This window comes from Zingiber officinale, chromosome 5B (genome assembly GCF_018446385.1).
Source record: "Zingiber officinale cultivar Zhangliang chromosome 5B, Zo_v1.1, whole genome shotgun sequence".
Lineage (NCBI taxonomy): Eukaryota > Viridiplantae > Streptophyta > Magnoliopsida > Zingiberales > Zingiberaceae > Zingiber > Zingiber officinale.
This window is the reverse complement of record NC_055995.1, coordinates 75,469,769-75,487,367: the sequence shown is the minus strand read 5'-3', so window position 1 is coordinate 75,487,367 and position 17,599 is coordinate 75,469,769. Positions and strand designations below refer to the sequence as shown.

Sequence of the window (17,599 nt, the reverse complement as noted above, 5' to 3'; positions counted from 1 at the left end):
TATTAACAATGAATTTGTAAAATACAAAGACAAGACTAGGTTATTTGGAAAAATATTGACAACAAAATCATGTTGAAAAATGATGATACATTTGATCCATGTGTATGGTGGAGTACTCACACACCCAACTTGCTAAGAGTGGTATTGAGGATATTTTCATTAACTACAAGTTCATCTAGGTGTAAAAGAAATTGGAGTACATTTGAAGGAGTAAGCTTTAAATTTTTTAAGTTTTAATTTAAGTAAAGTATTAATTTTTAAAGTTTATATTCATGTCACTAATTATAATATTTACCTTTTTTTAGATTCATACAAAGAAAAGAAATAGGTTGGATATTAATAGGTTGAACAATCTAATATTTGTCCAATTTAATGCTAGATTGTTGAACAAACAAAAAAAGAGAAAAAGAAAGAAATGCGATGCCCTTGCAAAAGTGCTTCAAATGCACAATGTTGGATTGTGGATGGTGGGGAAGATGATGAAGTTGAACTAGGTTCTCGGTTCATATGGCAAATGGTTGATGAAGTAAATGGAGCAAATGAAAATCTACAAACCTCGAAGAAACTCTAAAGTGAAAGAACTTCTCAAGGATAATTTTGCATCCGAAGAAGAGGAGGATGATATTGAGTTTGTGTCTGATGAATAATAGGTTGAAAATTATGAAGAAGAAAAAGAAGAATAAATATGTGATATTTTATTGGTTGTGTAATTTTGAATTCATTTTAAATTTGATGTTATTGTGTTGGAGTTATAGTATGTGATTTATTATATAATTTATGTTGATACCGAAGAATCCATCTAGCGACGTCTAGTCTCCGCCTAGGCGGCCTAGACGCTAGGCGTTGGTTTGCCGCCTGACTAACACCTAGTGAATTTTAGAACCTTGGTATTAGTCAACATTATCCTTCCCCTCATTGTTCTGCTTCTTGTCTTTCCATCCAAGTAAGCCAAGCCTAGTCATGTGCTGATATAACTGTCAGGATTCTTTACTCAAGCAAATTTGATCTTGATTTTCTTTTATGATGTTTTCTCCTCTACTGATACACCAATATATTAGTGTAGTCAATGTATTGTTAATTCAATTGTTGGCTTCAGATTTATGGTATTTAACATCAATTGTGATACACTGTTTTATATATTAAAATGCTTGTGATTGACTGGATGTATATTGTATATTGCTTGAGTTTCTACTTGTTTGCTAGATGCTAAAAAGTGCTATTTTATTTTTTCCTTTTCTATTTGTTCTTATGTTATATACTTATTTGTCATATTCTGAATGTAAATGATTGCTAATTGAAATACCCTTTTTAGTTTCAGTTGTAGTCACTTCAAGGCAAAAGACGTGTGCAAAAATTGAAAGGGATACAGACATGGACCATTTTATATCTCAAAATGATAATCAGAGCTCTTGTTCCTTCTCTGTTAAGGTGATTATCATCATTTTGTTTCTGTAAATATTTATTGTGCTCCTGTTCAACCATTATCACTTTCATTGAAAATTTGGTACAAATAAACCCCTTTCTTAATTGTACACTTTATCAATGTTTTTGACAGTTACATAATCTAATTTTCTTCTACTGACTCTGTTTTTGTCCTTGTTTGCTATTTAAATTTTGTAGGGTACCATGTGTTTTGGTAATTTTTGCATCTTAGTACATATCCTGAATTGGTTTTCATTTTCCCAGGACTCTTCTTTTTTCAATTTTGTACAGTGACTTTTTTCATATATGTTGATTTGACAACTCTATAATAGCTCTTCTTGCCGTAGTGGACATAACAAATTTGTCTTCTTATTTTATCTTTTGTTTTATCCCTGCTCTATTTTTCTGTATTTCTAGCATTTCATATTGCAGAGGTCAAAGGTCACTCTGAACCTTAATAACACATTACACCAGTGGATACTTTTTTTTGTAAAACATTTTTTGATAAGCTAATGCTAGAAATTCCATTAGAACACAACCAAGATCATGACACGCTCATTTAGGCAACATTGAGTCGACTCAGTGCATAACATTTGCACTATGTGGATGCATATGGGGTTTTCATTAGTGAGTTATTTATAAATGTATGTATTTGTCAGATAAAGTTTTGAACATACTTGAGTCGAATACATGCCGAGTTGTATTCTAATTTTTAAACATACTCGAGTCCAAGACATACCTAGTTGTATTTCTAGTGGGTTAATCATGTTCCTTTTCTGAATTGAGTCATGTCCTCCATTATGATATGTTTCCTAATGTAGAATAATCAGTAGCTTTGCTAGTGTTGCTTTTTTTCCTTTGGCTTTTGAAGTATATAGGATTTTTCTAGCATATGTACTTGAAGGGGTCTTGGCGCAATGGTAAAGTTGTTGTCGTATGACCTAAAAGTTATTAGTTTGAGTCTTTGAAAAGTCTCTTGCAAAGCAAGATAAAGTTGTTTACAATTGACCCTTTCCGTGATTTTATATTGGCGGGAGCTTTGTGCATTCAGCTGCCCTTTATGTACTTGAATGAGCAAAGTGTCTCATGACCATATCTAGTGGTGCCTGAAGATATTTTCAAATTAAAGCAAGGTGGTGCATAATATAAGAATACTTGCTTGCTCTCTAAGGCAAGTGGGATGAATTGAATTATCATACTATATCTACGAGTCGCAAAATTTTAAAGCACCAACATAAAATGGCGACAACTCACGCATAATTACTTGTGATTATTGTTGTTAGTGATAGTGCTTTTAATTACAATTATATTTTGAAGAGAAACATTATAAAATGAAATTTTATGTATAATGAATTTTGTTCTTCTATTTTTCATTTTTGTTTTGTTTTTATGATTTTGATGTTTTAGTTATGCCTGCAAATCAGACTTGTGATTCAGCTTAAGAATAGTCTTGAGTGTGCTACGCTTAGCTAATTTTCCCAGAAGTCAATAATACCATGTTCAGTTGCTGGGTTCTTGACAGTAAATTTTCTCATCAATTTATCTTCATAAAAGGGATACATCTCTTGTTTTTAACGTCAGATTGGAAGATCTGGAAATCATAACGTGAATATATAAATCATCTTACTAAATTTGTTGATGAACATATCTGGTTGTCTTCCCCTCTTGATGTCTGCTACTTGGAGTAATTTTAATTTTAGCAATATGGCTGAAAATTTAACTAACATGATTAGTAGTTGTTTCCTTTTCTCTACTTGGCAAATTCTTTGAGGATTCATAAGTGCCTTCATCATTACATGAATTTTCGAGTGAATAGCTAATATATTTGAAAAGCAATTCTTCGCATTGATCCAGATTAGTTCACACACTTCTATTATAAATAGGCTTACCCCTTCTACTAAAGGATAATGACGAATAAGATATATTATAAATAGGCTTTTTACCACATATTTACACTTTGGCTCTCTTCCTATAACATTCCCCTTTAAGTTTGTTCAAATCTATTATAGAAACTTGTTACCAATCTATCAAACTCCTAGGACCTCTTAATGATTTGGTTATCAAATCTGCTAACTTATCATTAAAATTAACAAAGTTGGTGATAGGCTCATTATATTAGATTGTTGCCAACTTTTTATTCAAACCAACAAAGGAGGTGATGGTCTCATTAGATTACACACTCTAAGATTAAGTACAATTAATTGTATTTGTTTTGTCCTTTCATGGAACATGACATTCGAGGTTATATGTAGAAGAACTTAATTACTACATTCAAGTTCCATCAGCACTGCACAGGCGTATGCTAACTTGATGCTTAAATGAGTTGGTATGTTGCTAAGGTTACGATTCTATATTTTACCTCTATACCTTGCCACCACTTTATACTCCTACTCTTTTAGAAATAAGGCCATTTCCCAAGAGAACACTATTGCTAAATCTCACGATTTAAAAATGATATTGACCACAAAATAAAAATATATCTTGAAGCATTTCTATGGTAATGTAGAATCCATGTAGCTTCCAGTCAATGGCGATGATATGGACTCTCTAAAAATGACTAATAATCTTACAAATATCACATCGGTAATTGTAAGATAATTTTATTTTCCTATTAATTTTTTGTACTTCTCTGGATGAATTAATGTTTTGTTTTGGTATTGATTTAACATTTTGATATGTATAGATTTAGTCCCTAGGATGTTCGCCTCCGCGAGCATGTCTGATACATACTTTTTCTGAGCTGACAACCTCTATTCTAAAGATGTACTGGCACCTAACAATTTAGTCTCAAAGTGGTGATGGATACATTCTCTTAATTTTGCAATACCAATGGAGTTGTTATTAGTGATTACAATATCATCTATGTAAACAATAAGAAGAGTATTAGTGATGCTATATTGTAGAAGAGCTAAATTTAATTTTCCAAATCAAGCTTTCAGTTAAGATGATTCGCTGAGACGAAACACTAACAACTACCTAGTGCTAACAGAATTGTGTACTTCATTAGAATATCAACAATGAAATCAAATTGAGTTACATATACAGTGGAAGTGGAAGATTGAGGTTCCTTGATCTTGATATTGATATTGATATTGATTTTGATATTTTGATGTTGTTGGGCTTTGGAAACAAAGAGCTCAAGAGTGACTAAAATTTGGTCAAACTTAGGGAAAAAAGAGAAGTTGCAATGAAGGGTATGTGCAACGACATGTGATATCTCTGGGCTATAGTGCAGTGGTAGGACGCTCATACAGTCTTCTAAGCACTCATGGTTTGATTCCAATTTATGGCCCATTGCAGAGCATTTTCTTCGACTGGATGACACATTTGGGATGTTGGGCTGCTGAGCCATTTATTATGGGCACTTTTGGATTTATCTTGATGGCTGGTAGGAAATCTCCCTGGAGCTGGTCATCCTTAAGATTAGTCCAGAAGGGCTGAATACCTAGTGCTAGCTAAAATAAGTGTGATATGCGGACAAACTTCAAACGACAACAAAGATTTATCACGTGATTGACAACGTTTTGATGGGGTAGCATGTGCAGGTCTGATGCAAGTTGGTTTTTGGGTTCGAAGGCTGATTTGGTATGGAAATGTGTTCTGAGAGATGATGATGATGATGATGATGATGAGGATGAGGATGAAGCAAGTAGATAAGTCATGTGAACTCACGAGCAAGAGATGTAGTGTTGAGGTCATGCGATTGGGACAACCAAGTGGTTGTGGGTGTTCTAAAGGAAGTGCCAAATGATCAATGATAAACTTGATTTTGTCGTTAAATTGGGTATCAAACAATGAAGTATCAAAACCTCTCCCTACACTAATATAACATAGGAATGACTCGGATCATCTCTCATAAGAAATGTAAACAATGAATTATAATCTTAGGATTGAGTTATTATTGGTTTTGGGGTTGAATTTGGGATTCTAAAGCTATTGACAATGCAGATAAACCTAATTTTATCTAATCTAAAAATGCAAGAAAATAAGCCAGAACATAAAGTGAGATATGTTCAACCTTTTCAACACTTGCAATAGAATTCATGGTATGCAAAGAACAATTTAACCAAGCCTAACTTCTGCATTGCAAGAAACAAATAAGGATTCTAATTACCACAACCAACGTTGCATTAACTAAATAATTCAAAATATGGATGAACCGTAAGTATGAAAACGGGGGAAATAAATCAAATCAAACTTCAAGGAATTCGAAGGAATGAACAACTTCAGATCGATCCTAGGGATCTAAAGGTGCTTTCAACCTAAGTTAAGAACCCTTAGCTCAGATCGGATTGGATCAGATAAAGAAAAAGAACGCGGATTGAATCTTGGATGGGGCTGATTGGAGTGGAGATGGCTGAGCTGTGGCCAGATCTGGATGAGGAAAGTGGATGACGAGGGAGGTGAATGGTCGATCGAAGGAGAAGCCCTTGACTCTTCGGCGTTGGTTGGTGATGGAAGAACCTCGGATGATGGCGTTGCGGGATGGATGAACGATGTGGAATCACCGGAGCTGGAAGGAATGGTTAGGGAAGGAAATCCCTTAACCATCGACGGTGGACGGAGCTTCGGTGGCCAACGACGAATGGTGGAGGAAGATTGTTGATCTCCCTTGCTTCGTGCTCGTTCCTTGCCTTCATCAAAATCGCGATCCCCCCGAAGGTACTTTAGCTTTTCTTTTAAATCAGATTTGAATCAACAACTGAGATTGTTCCGGATCTGATTCAACAGTGGAAGTTGCTCTAAATTTGATCCAAGTCTTTAGATCTTGATCTATGGTTAGGATCTACACTCCCTTGACTTGTATAGACCAAATATTTAACGAATGACTCAAAGCTTGATCTTCTCATTTAAACCCAGAATTAAGCCTAAATTTTGTTCAATCTAACTTGAGCCCTTGATCCTTTGATCACCTATATGACCATATTCAAATATTAGCATCAAATACCTCAAATAAATGATAAATTGCATCAAAGGTATTTTAGCTTCTCTTTTAAATCAGATTTGAATCAACGGCTGAGATTGTTCCGGATCTGATTCAACGGTGGAAGTTGCTCTAAATTTGATGTAAGTCTTCAGATCTTGATCTATGGTTAGGATCTACACTCCCTTGACTTGTATAGACCAAATATTTAACGAATGACTCAAAGCTTGATCTTCTCATTTAAACCCAGAATGAAGCCTAAATTTTGTTTGATATAACTTGAGCCCTTGATCCTTTGATCACCTATATGACCATATTCAAATATTAACATCAAATACCTCAAATAAATGATAAATAACATCAAAGGCTAAAAATGGATATAACTCATGAAACATGATATAAATGTGAAATTAGTACATGAGAAGATCAAAAAGTATGGATATAGGAGCTTAAAAAATGAAACAAAATGATGATTATTAATTCCCCCCACTTATTCTTGCACGTCTCGGGCAAGTAAACAGAATTATGAAGCAAACTAAAAATCATCCCCCACATAATTTTCGTAGAAATACTTGGAAGATCATAAAAGATAATGAATTAAGACCATCTAAAGATTAAAACAATCTTAAAATACAATCCCTACAATAATCAATAAGTACGGTGATTTCAGTCCATTTGAGAAATTAAGAAAGATGCAATCTCACATAATAGATTCATCTACTCTAACTCTCACAATTATGTATGAAAGTGAAGGTTCACTACTATAAGCTTGCTCATTTTCTACTTCTCCATCACCATAATACATAGCATGCATGAATCAAAAGAATTTATAACTGTGTGAAGAAAATAAGAAAACAAGCAAAAGACTAAATAAGAAAAGAAGAATCAATGAATAGAAATTGAGAGCGTTAGATTGATAAACCTGGTGAGTCAACCAAATGACGTATATAGAAGAATATCTTTTATTAATGGAGTAGCAAGAGAATACTCAATCTTGGTGCCACTCTAAAAATTACAGGTTCCATAATAGAATCAACATGACATTCCCACTTCAATGCCTTCTTGGCTTGATGTATGTCTCAATTGGTTCAATAAGTCATTTCATTCACATCGCACATAATTGTAGCAAGTGCTTTCTGTTCTTGTTTTTGTGTTCAGCCAACTGCTAGATTCAACAAGAATTGTAAGTTCAGTCATCCACAAAGATGAACCCAATTAATAATGAAATGATATGGCTTCAATTTAAATTGTTGTTTGTAACTCAACGTCCAACGGTTGCCATTGCAATCATATGCAGCCCTTCCTGCATTTCCAATTCTAGAAATCAGTTAGCATTGAAAGGAACACAAGTTTCACTCAAGCTTTTCTCTTGATCGGACAGATGCACCAAGAACTTGGCATGCTACAGTTCCAACCTGATACTCATTCTTTGTAGCACTGTTCTTCATCATAAATTGAGCCAACTTGGGAATTTCAGTAATGCAGGAACGGAATTAATCTCTGCAGAAATTAATCTGATAGCTGAAGATATTCATAATTAAATCTGATAACTGAAAATATTCAGATTTCAGCTGTCCCTTATGCAATGGTTATCAAGTTGCTGCTTCTTCCAATTTCCGAATAAGGGAATTCACTTCATTTTTTGTATCCACATTTTAGAAACCATTGACTTGTTTGACCAAAATTTCAGAGACTTTGAAGTCCTATCAAATTCTTTGAGTTGAAGTCTGAAAATGGAACCTGAAAAACTAGAATCAGAAATCAGTCCTATAAAGTTTCTGTTTGGCAAATTCAACAGCAGAATTCAGAACTCAGCTCAACAAGCTCCATTCACATATCATTCATTTACACCACTCTTTTCATCATTCTACTCTAAATTCTGCAGTCCTTGGTTTTTCTTGCTTGTATTTCTTTTTCTTTGAACATATTGATCAGAATTCTAAAAATTAGGAGAAGGTCAGAAAGAAAAATCAAATGACATTGCAAGTTAGGCACTCAACTCGGCTCAGTCACTAACTAGGAGATTTGTAAGAAAGCTTGGCACAAAAGTCTTTCAATTTGATACTACATCCCTTGTATCACTTTTTTTTTTCTTTCTTTTTACAACAGAACAGCTTCTTCAGATGGCTACTGTATGTATCTTAGATAGTTATCAACTCAATCTCAAAGAGTTATGGGCCAACCTCTTTGCTTCCAGTGTCCTTAAAATAAAACAACTGCTGTGGTCATTTCTAGCAGTAACATCTAGAGCTAGAAATATGCAACTCTCTCAACTGTAAAACAATCTCATTAAAATAACCAACAGCTATTTATTTCTCATCAACCAGCTCCTCAACAAATCCAGTTTCTGAAATTACAGCTTCTCTTTTCTTTCTTTTTCATTTTTTTTTAAAACATTCTGTGGGCTGAATCTATGAAACAGCAACAAACTTGTTATACAGATTTGGAAAGATTCTGAAATTTACAGCACTTTGGAAAGATGCTATTGAATTCCATGTTGTCGTTAACTGAAGTTTTTAGCTTTTCTTCCCTGCAGTTGGCACTTGTTATCTGAACATCTTTAAGGATTGCATTCATATTGCCTAGGTAAAGAATCAGAACACGGTTTAATAACTATACCAATCAGCAACCCTTGAATTACACCCTGCTGTGGCCAATTATTTCCAGCAACATCTGAAATCAGCAACTTTGAGAAATTCCAACACAACAGCTCAAATTCTCTTTCAGGTTCATGGCACCTCCACACCAACTGAGAATGATGTGGCTCCCAACAAATGCAGAATTACAGCAGCCAATTTCAGTTTCTGGACTGAGTTTCAGAAACCACTTCTGGAAATACAGCAACATCAATTCAGAAAGTTAAGGATTCAAATTTAGCAACTTCTTCAGCTTTCCTGTTTCTTTGAAACCTTTTCCAGCTACAAGATCTTGCATCATTCCATCTACCTTTGATAGACTTTCCAACTCGTATACAGATTTTTTTCTTTGTTCCTTTGCGCGTCTAAATGCCAGTCAACCAAGAAATACCTCAGAAAACAGCAAGAATCAACTCTGAAAATTGATAAACAGACACTGCAGGAGTGAAAGTTCAGTTACCAATCAGAACTTAAAATCATAGAAAGCTTGAGGAGTTTTAGAACACTCAATGGTAATGGAGAATCAAGTACTCCACTTGGACTTGGACTTGGACTTTTACTGATCAGAGGTTGCAACCAAAAATCTTGACACACAATTGGCCCAATCTGCATTTCCGGTTTTATAGTTTAAGAATTTCAGAGTTTCTGAATTCTAAATTCCTGAGCACTCCAAGACTTTTGAGTGAACTGAGAATAGATTTCATGGACAATGGAACATCAAATTACCTCAAGAGCGGGAACACTTCTTGAATTGGTTGCCACACAAGATTTCAGCCAATTCACTTGTTGATTATGTCCTGGCAAATTCTAAGAGTTTGACAGAAATTTTTTTTCAGCTTCCTTGTTTCAGCTTCCTGTTAATGTTGTTTCAGCAACACTTGGAGGCTCACTAGTTCCTTTGGGTGGCTATTTCATATACCTCAAATAATTAACAACCCAATCTCAAAGAGTTGAGAACTAGAACTAACAACCAAAACAGCTTGGTACCATCAATTCAACTCTTCACAATTGCAGTTTTGGAATTCCCATTTTTTTTTTCAACTAATTAACCACACAAACAATCAAGACCAAAACTTTCCACCTTCAGATTATCCTCCAAACCGAGTCAAAAGTAGAAACTTAAAACAGAACTTTAAATTTCAGCCTCAATTACTGCACATTGTATAAAGTGACAATAATCAAAGTCCATGTTTGAGACTCTCACATCACCCTCAAAAATCACAATTCAATACTTATGAAACCATCCGACATCTTTAAAATATCTGAGCTTATGCTAATCTTCCCCTACACTTAGACTTTTGTCCGTTTAAACTCATCAAGTCATCCATCCAAAACTCTTAATAAAAGAATGACAAAGCAAAGGTGGTGGAAGATAAAATTGTTGAGTGAGTTATTCAACCAGAATTTGGAAGGAAATGAAATCAAAGAATGGGGAAGAAAGTATTATCCTTCATCATATTCACGCATGCAAATGTTATTGTGATTTCAAAAAGATCAAAGCAAGTTCTAGAGTCAATTGTTATGAGTGCATATCACCCAAAAAGAGAAAAAAGAATAAGCATGTAGTAGTCCTCAGTAGGTAATTTTGGCAATCAAAGTCAATTAATTAAGCTAGAATCCATTACCACATTAACCAATAGCTTATAAGTAAAGTATTCAATCATGTCCATAGTCAAATTTAAAAACCTTTTATGATTCTCAAGTATTACTAGAAGACACATAAGGAGATGTTTTTTTCAAAATCAAATGGAAAATAGACCTAACAAAATGCAAAATATGAAACAAAAATATGAAAGCAAAGTGTGAAAGTAAAGAAAAACATGAAAAATAAAGAAAGGAACAGATTTTCCTTTATTCCTGGCGACTATAGGAGATTTAGAGGTAGAAGCCATGTCAATAGTGGAATAGTCCTTCTTGGTGGTTGGAGTAAGTTAAAATCCATTGTAAAAGTGGTCTGCTAAGAGTTGATTTGAACACCTCTCGTACAGTGTGCTCTTGAAAAATATTTCCGGGAGGTCAGAGACGGTTCAGTCAAAGTATCCACTCCGAAAACTTGATTTTTGCTAGACCTGCAGGGCCAAGAAAAAAAATACCTCCCGCACGCATGTGGGGTAAGAAACAGATGAAATAGAATTAATCTCTACATAGTATATATCGAAAAAAGAATCACATTCAATAAAATCAATTATAGATACCTCCATAGAATTTTTCAAAGAATTAGAAGAGATACTAAACTTATAGTATTGTAAGGTATCTGGATGTTCTAGAACAGATGATGTGACTTTCTCTTGTGGTTCTGGCTCTGGTGTTGGTATAACCAAAGGAGTGATTCTTAGGTCCTTATCTTCATAATACAAGTCCCTACATTTTTATCAACATTTGGTCAGGTGATGATGCAACTAAAAGAGATGATTTTTGGAGCATTGCTTCCATCGTGCAAGTCCCTATATTTTTATCATCAACAACTTCAATTCTTGTAACATCAACAGTGTCAGCCAAAATTTTACATCCAGAATTTGTAACAATAATATTGTTAGAATTACATTATCTACAACTGTAATATCATAGCATAAAAAACTAGAGAAATCTTGTAGAGCAATGGACTCAATGTCAGACTTGTCACAAGCTCTACAATCCATTTGTTCACTAGAGCCTTGTGCTTGTAGCTGGCTAATCGATGGTGCAATTTGATCTAATTGTATTTGTAAATTTTGATTTGTCTGTGTCTTGTTCTACCTGAGCATCATAGTTGCTTGTTGCTTTGCTTGTCCCATCATTTGTTGCATAATGACTAAGGGCATAAACTTCTTCACTGAATTCTTGAGATGTTCCCAGGGAATTGGATCAATCTGTTGAATTGGATGTGACCATGTAGGTATAGGATCATCTTGAAATCCTTGTGGATTCTGATATGCTAGATAGACTTCAGTGAATTGACTTTGTACACCCTCATACTTGAAATGTGAATTATCCACCCAATTAGGATTATAGGTATTTGGAAATGATTCATACTTATTTTGTTGTTCCATAGGGGGTAATACTGACGTTCAGGCTGATAATGCTGAGTTTGAGGGTGGTAGTATAGATGTTCAAGTTGGTAGTATTGAGGTACGTGCTGATAACACTAAGATTCAGTCTAGTAACACTAAGGTTGCATAGTCTGTTGTTGTTGGAATTGATTTGTAGCGTATTGTCTGAGATGGAAAGTTATTTCATCCAATGGATCCATGATCGAAGAAATTTCTTGTTTTTATATTGAAACATTTAAACAAGCGAGATTAAAAGATATAAGAAATAAAACAATCTTAAAATTATTAAACACGACTAACTTTCTCTGACAACGATGCCAATTTAATAAATCCAATTTTGTCGTTAAATTGGGTATCAAACAAAAAAGTACCGAAACCCCTCTCTATACTAATATAGTATAGGAATAATCCGGATCATCTCTCACAAGGAATACAGACAATGAATTCTAATGTTAAGATTGAGGTATTATTGGTTCTGGGGTTGGATTTGGGATTCTACAGCTATTGATAATGTAGATAAACCTAACCTAATCTAATCTAAGAATGTAAGAAAATAAGCAAGAACATAAAGTGAGATATGCTTAACCTTTTCAACGCTTGCAATATAATTCATGGTATGCAAAGAACAATTTAACCTAAGCCTAACTTCTGCATTGCATGAAGCAAATAAGGATTTTAATTATCACAACCAACATTGCATTAACTAAACAATTCAAAATATGGATAAACAGTAAGCATGAAAATCGAGGAAATAAACCAAATCAAACTACAAGGAATTCAAAGGAATGAACAACTTCAAATCAATCCTAGGGATCTAAAGGTGCTTAAAACTCAAGTTAAGAACCCCTAGCTCAGATCGGATTGGATCAGATGAAGAACAAGAATGCGGATTGAATCTCGAATGGGGCTGATCGGAGTCGAGATGGTTGAGTTGTGGTCGGATTTGGATGAGGAAAGTGGATGATGAGGGAGGTGAATGGTCGATCGAGAAGGAGAAACCCTTGACTCTTCGGCATTCGTTGGCGATAGAAGTAGAACCTCGGATGATGACGTTTCGGGATGGATGAACGATGTGGGACCACCGGAGCTGAAAGAAGTGGTTAGGGAAGGAAATCCCTTAATCATTAATGGTGGACGGAGCTCCGGTGGTCAATGACGAATGGTGGAGGAAGATTGTCTATCTCCCTTGCCCTGCTCTCGTTCCTCGCTTTTGTCAAAATCGCGATCCCCCGAAGGTACTATAGCTTCTCTTTTAAAATCTGAATCAACGTCTGAGATTGTTCTGGATCTAATCCAACCGTGGGAGTTGCTCTAAATCTGATTCAAGTCTTCAGATCTTGATCTATGGTTAGGGTCTACATTCCCTTGACTTGGATGGACAGATATTTAACGAATGGCTCAGATCTCTCTTGATCTTGGATGGATGATATATATTACTTCAGAACTTGATCTTCTCATTTAAACCCAAAATTAAGCTGAAATTTGGTTCGATCTAACTTGAGCCCTTGATCCTTTGATCACCTATATGACCATATTTAAATATTAGCATCAAATATCTCAAATAAATGATAAATTGCATCAAAGGATAAAAATGGATATAACTCGTGAAACATGATATAAATGTGAAATTAGCACATGAGAAGATCAAAAAGTATCGATATAGGAGCTCCAAAAATGTAACAAAATGATGGTTATCAATCAACGATCAGTTGAGGAGTGTTTATGTCATGGCTTTGGCATTGTTATGTAAAGAAGCTAGAAGCAGACATGATTAGAATACACAATGACGAATGCAAACAATGCCACACGGATAACAGAGTGATCTCAACATCAGAATGGGTTGGTATGGTCTTGAAGAAACAAGCGACTTGGATATCATTTTGAGATTATGGGGAACCCCCCTCTACCTCTACCATTATATATTCATTTTGATATTAATATTACAATTAGGTTCTTTTCCTTTATATATTTATACTTGGGCCCTTCGCCCATAACAAAATTGTCGATAGCAAAAATGGAATTTTGATAAAAAAAAAAAAAGTTGGCTGGGAGTGTGGACCAATTTTACCTTTGCAGAATTAAACAGGCTAAGATGAGCATGAGATAAAAGGAATAAAAATCATAAATATTGCTGCTTGAGAATTATTTAGGTGTAAATATAGGATTCATTGAGCAAAATTATATTGAAGATGGTAAGATGTTCAGAAATTATGGATTAATGTTGTAATTAGGAAAGTTGAATTGATTAGGTTTAAAGGGATGTCTGATAGAAGGAGAATAGAGAAAAATTGAAGGCCTGTGGGATAGAGGGAGAACAAAGAAAACCCTAGTTAAATGTAATTAAATGTGATTTAACAGGTTGAACATTACTATTAACATACATTTGTAGGGTTCATTGGAAGTATAAAATTCATATAGCTGACCGTAAATAATTGGCACTAACACAGCTTGATGATGGTGAATATATCACTGTGAGACATGGCATCTCTAAAAACTACCTCCAACTTGAGAAGAAACAGGTTTATTAACCTATGAACTAATGAATACTAGTACACTATAACATCATCAGCGTATGCACTAACTAGATCTATTAACTTGGGAATATAGCATCACTACATCACTAAGTGATGCTCCTTGTATTTGAGATTGTCCCTCTATCAATCAGAAAATGAAATTACTCAGTCAACAATCTGCGTGGTAATTTCTAATTTTACTAATTTATTATGACAAACTTAAAATAATATATTTGTGAAATCCTTTGTTACTGTTGAATAAAGTCCTTTGTTACTGTTGTTTTATACAACTATGGCTTAAGGCCTCACAAGCACCAAAAATTAAGGCAACTATTCTCTTAAGAATCTTATTGTAGTTGATTTTTGGCAATTGTATTTTAATGTCTAGAACAATGCCTCTTAAGTAATTATGAGTTTTTCAGATATTCTTGTATGATTGCTACTGCACTTAATGCTGACAGCAACATAGAGATTTCATGCCTGTTTTACATGTTTGTTCCCTATACGTCTGTCAAGGTAGTCCTCTTTTCTGTCTTGTTGTGAGCTAATTATTCTTCTCCTTGCCTTTTGCCTAAGCAAACTTTCTTTAACTCTATGATAGTTTGATTTTGGTGAATTTCATGACCACCAAAATATGGTCATGTGGGTACATACAAACTTTTGTTACTTATTCTTTTTTATTATTTTTCCATCTGGTTTTGTAGAGTACTCAAAGATCAATGATGAAGATCATCATGGATTTGATGTCAAAGATTCAAAGTATGGTTCTTTCGATTCTGTTACATTGCAAACTGATAATGAACATATGGAAATCAGGAATGTTGCTTGTGAAAATTATGGTAATTTGATGGTTCACGAAGCTTCAGATATTCAGAACTCTGATAGCGATTTCTACAATAGAGGATCAAAACCTACAAAGTTGTCATGCAATGATGAATATAGTGAGTTGGGAAATATTTCTTGTGAAGTTTCAGCTATATATCTTCCCGTGCAGAATTCTAAGCTAGAATGTGTGGATGAGCAAAGCCAAGATACAATGTCAACTGATGGTTCCATTGAGCCCGATGAAAATGATGAATTTGGTGATTTTGATCCATATTTATTCATTAGAGATTTACCTGAATTGTCAGCTGTGGTTCCTAGATTTCGGCCTTTTCTCCTTCCTAAACAAACACGGAGCTGCCCATCGACAACACTTGTTTTGGATCTGGATGGTATGATAGATCAACTTTAAATAGCAAACTTTCTGTTATTTTTCCTTTATTGGATTGCTTGATTTTCTTTTTTCTCTTTTGACAAACATATAAGCACATCTTTTACCAATACTCTTTGGATATCATTAGGCCAATATTCTTTGAAGAATTCCAGAATAGATTTATAAGTTTGATTGAATATTGATGTGTTTCTCTTTTGCCAATTAATTGATGTTATAATGACTGAAATTAGGCTAAATGCTGGTGTGGTGCATATTTGTTTTTTTATTAATCTCTGAATATGAACGAGTTCTTTTTTCTTTATCAGAACATGATTCTAAATCTTGTTAATGGATAGTGGCTGAATGATAGTATTTTAACGTGATACAATGATCAATTTATCAATTGCAGTAGAATTATCATTAGTTCATCAGTACCCTTGAACACTATTTCAGACATCAGTTTGATCCTGACTTGTAGGAGGTGATTTTAAACATATAGATGAGAAGAATGGACTCAGTCACTCAGTGCAATAATAGGTCAAACTGATTGTGGCAGGTGAATTAAAGAATGGACAAGCTCGTTGACATTGAGGTTTAATAACATGACATTGAGGTTTAATGATATGTCCTGATAAGGGATGACCGAACTCAGTATACTGAAATTGTGCCTAATTATCAATAACATTATATAGTTTTCTGTTTGTTATTATTTAAAAAACTTTTCTATTTTTTTGAATTCTTTATTGATTGGTAGCAACCATTCATTGATTTTTGAAAAAAGGGTCAAATTTTTCTCTTTTTGTCAAAGTGCATCCTGGACATAGTTTTGAAGACGCTCATTTGTCTTGTTGGCCATCTACCAGTACAATATTTATAAAGAACGTGTCAAATGTTGAGAATTACTGCATTTCCCAAAGGATATATCTGACAAGATTTTGTGAATGTGTGTTTGAGTGTTCAACTTTGAACATGATTTTTTATTCATCTCCGTAGATTTGATTGTTTTTCCTTTGACATTGCTTGGTTATTAGTACAAGTATCTGGACAAACTACGAATAAGTTTACAGCCCAGAGATAGTTTGAGCATGTTTTACTCTTATCTTCATATGTGGAATTTTTATTTGGTTTTCCTTTGAGATTGCTTGGTTTTTAGTACACACCATAGTTGTCGAGCTCTGATCCAAATTTGATCGATATATTGGGGCCATGTATCTGAGGTTTGCCTAAAGGTGGAAATTCCACCTAAACAAATTCAGCCAGAGTCACAAGTGTATATATATATATATATATATATATAAATATATAATTTCCATAGATTGTTTGTTTATAGTACACACCATGACCATCAAACTTGGGCAATTTTGATCGGATTCCAACTTGAGCCAAAGATGCAATTGGAAATTATGTAATTTACCTAAAATTGGACAAATTTAGCGAGGGTTATATATATATATATATATATATATATATATATATATATATTTGTTTTATCATTTAATATGCAATAAATTAAATTAACGGTAAATTAGAGAAAAATCCCCAATCACAATGTTAACTTTGCATGCAATCCCCATGTCTAAAAAACTTTGTTTCCACTCCCTGCATGCAAAGTATTACTTGTTTCAACTCCCTCATGCAAATATTGATACCTAAATTGCCCCTTAGATTTTTTAAGTACAAAAATTCCAAAATTGAGTACAAAAAGTCCAAAAATGAGTATAATTCTTCTTAAAGTCAGTACTTTATATTAAAAATCGAGTATATTTTCTATCAAAATTATCCTTCTTATTTTTTAGGTATAAAAAGTATAAAAATAAGTATAATTCATGTTAAATTCAGCACTTTACACTATAATCTAGTATTCTATACTATGATCGAGT

At 34.0% G+C, this 17,599-nt stretch overlaps 1 pseudogene; it reads left to right on the top strand.

The window, feature by feature from the left end:
• Positions 1–17,599, top strand: part of LOC121984557 — a 37,803-nt pseudogene that overhangs the window by 13,037 nt on the left and 7,167 nt on the right.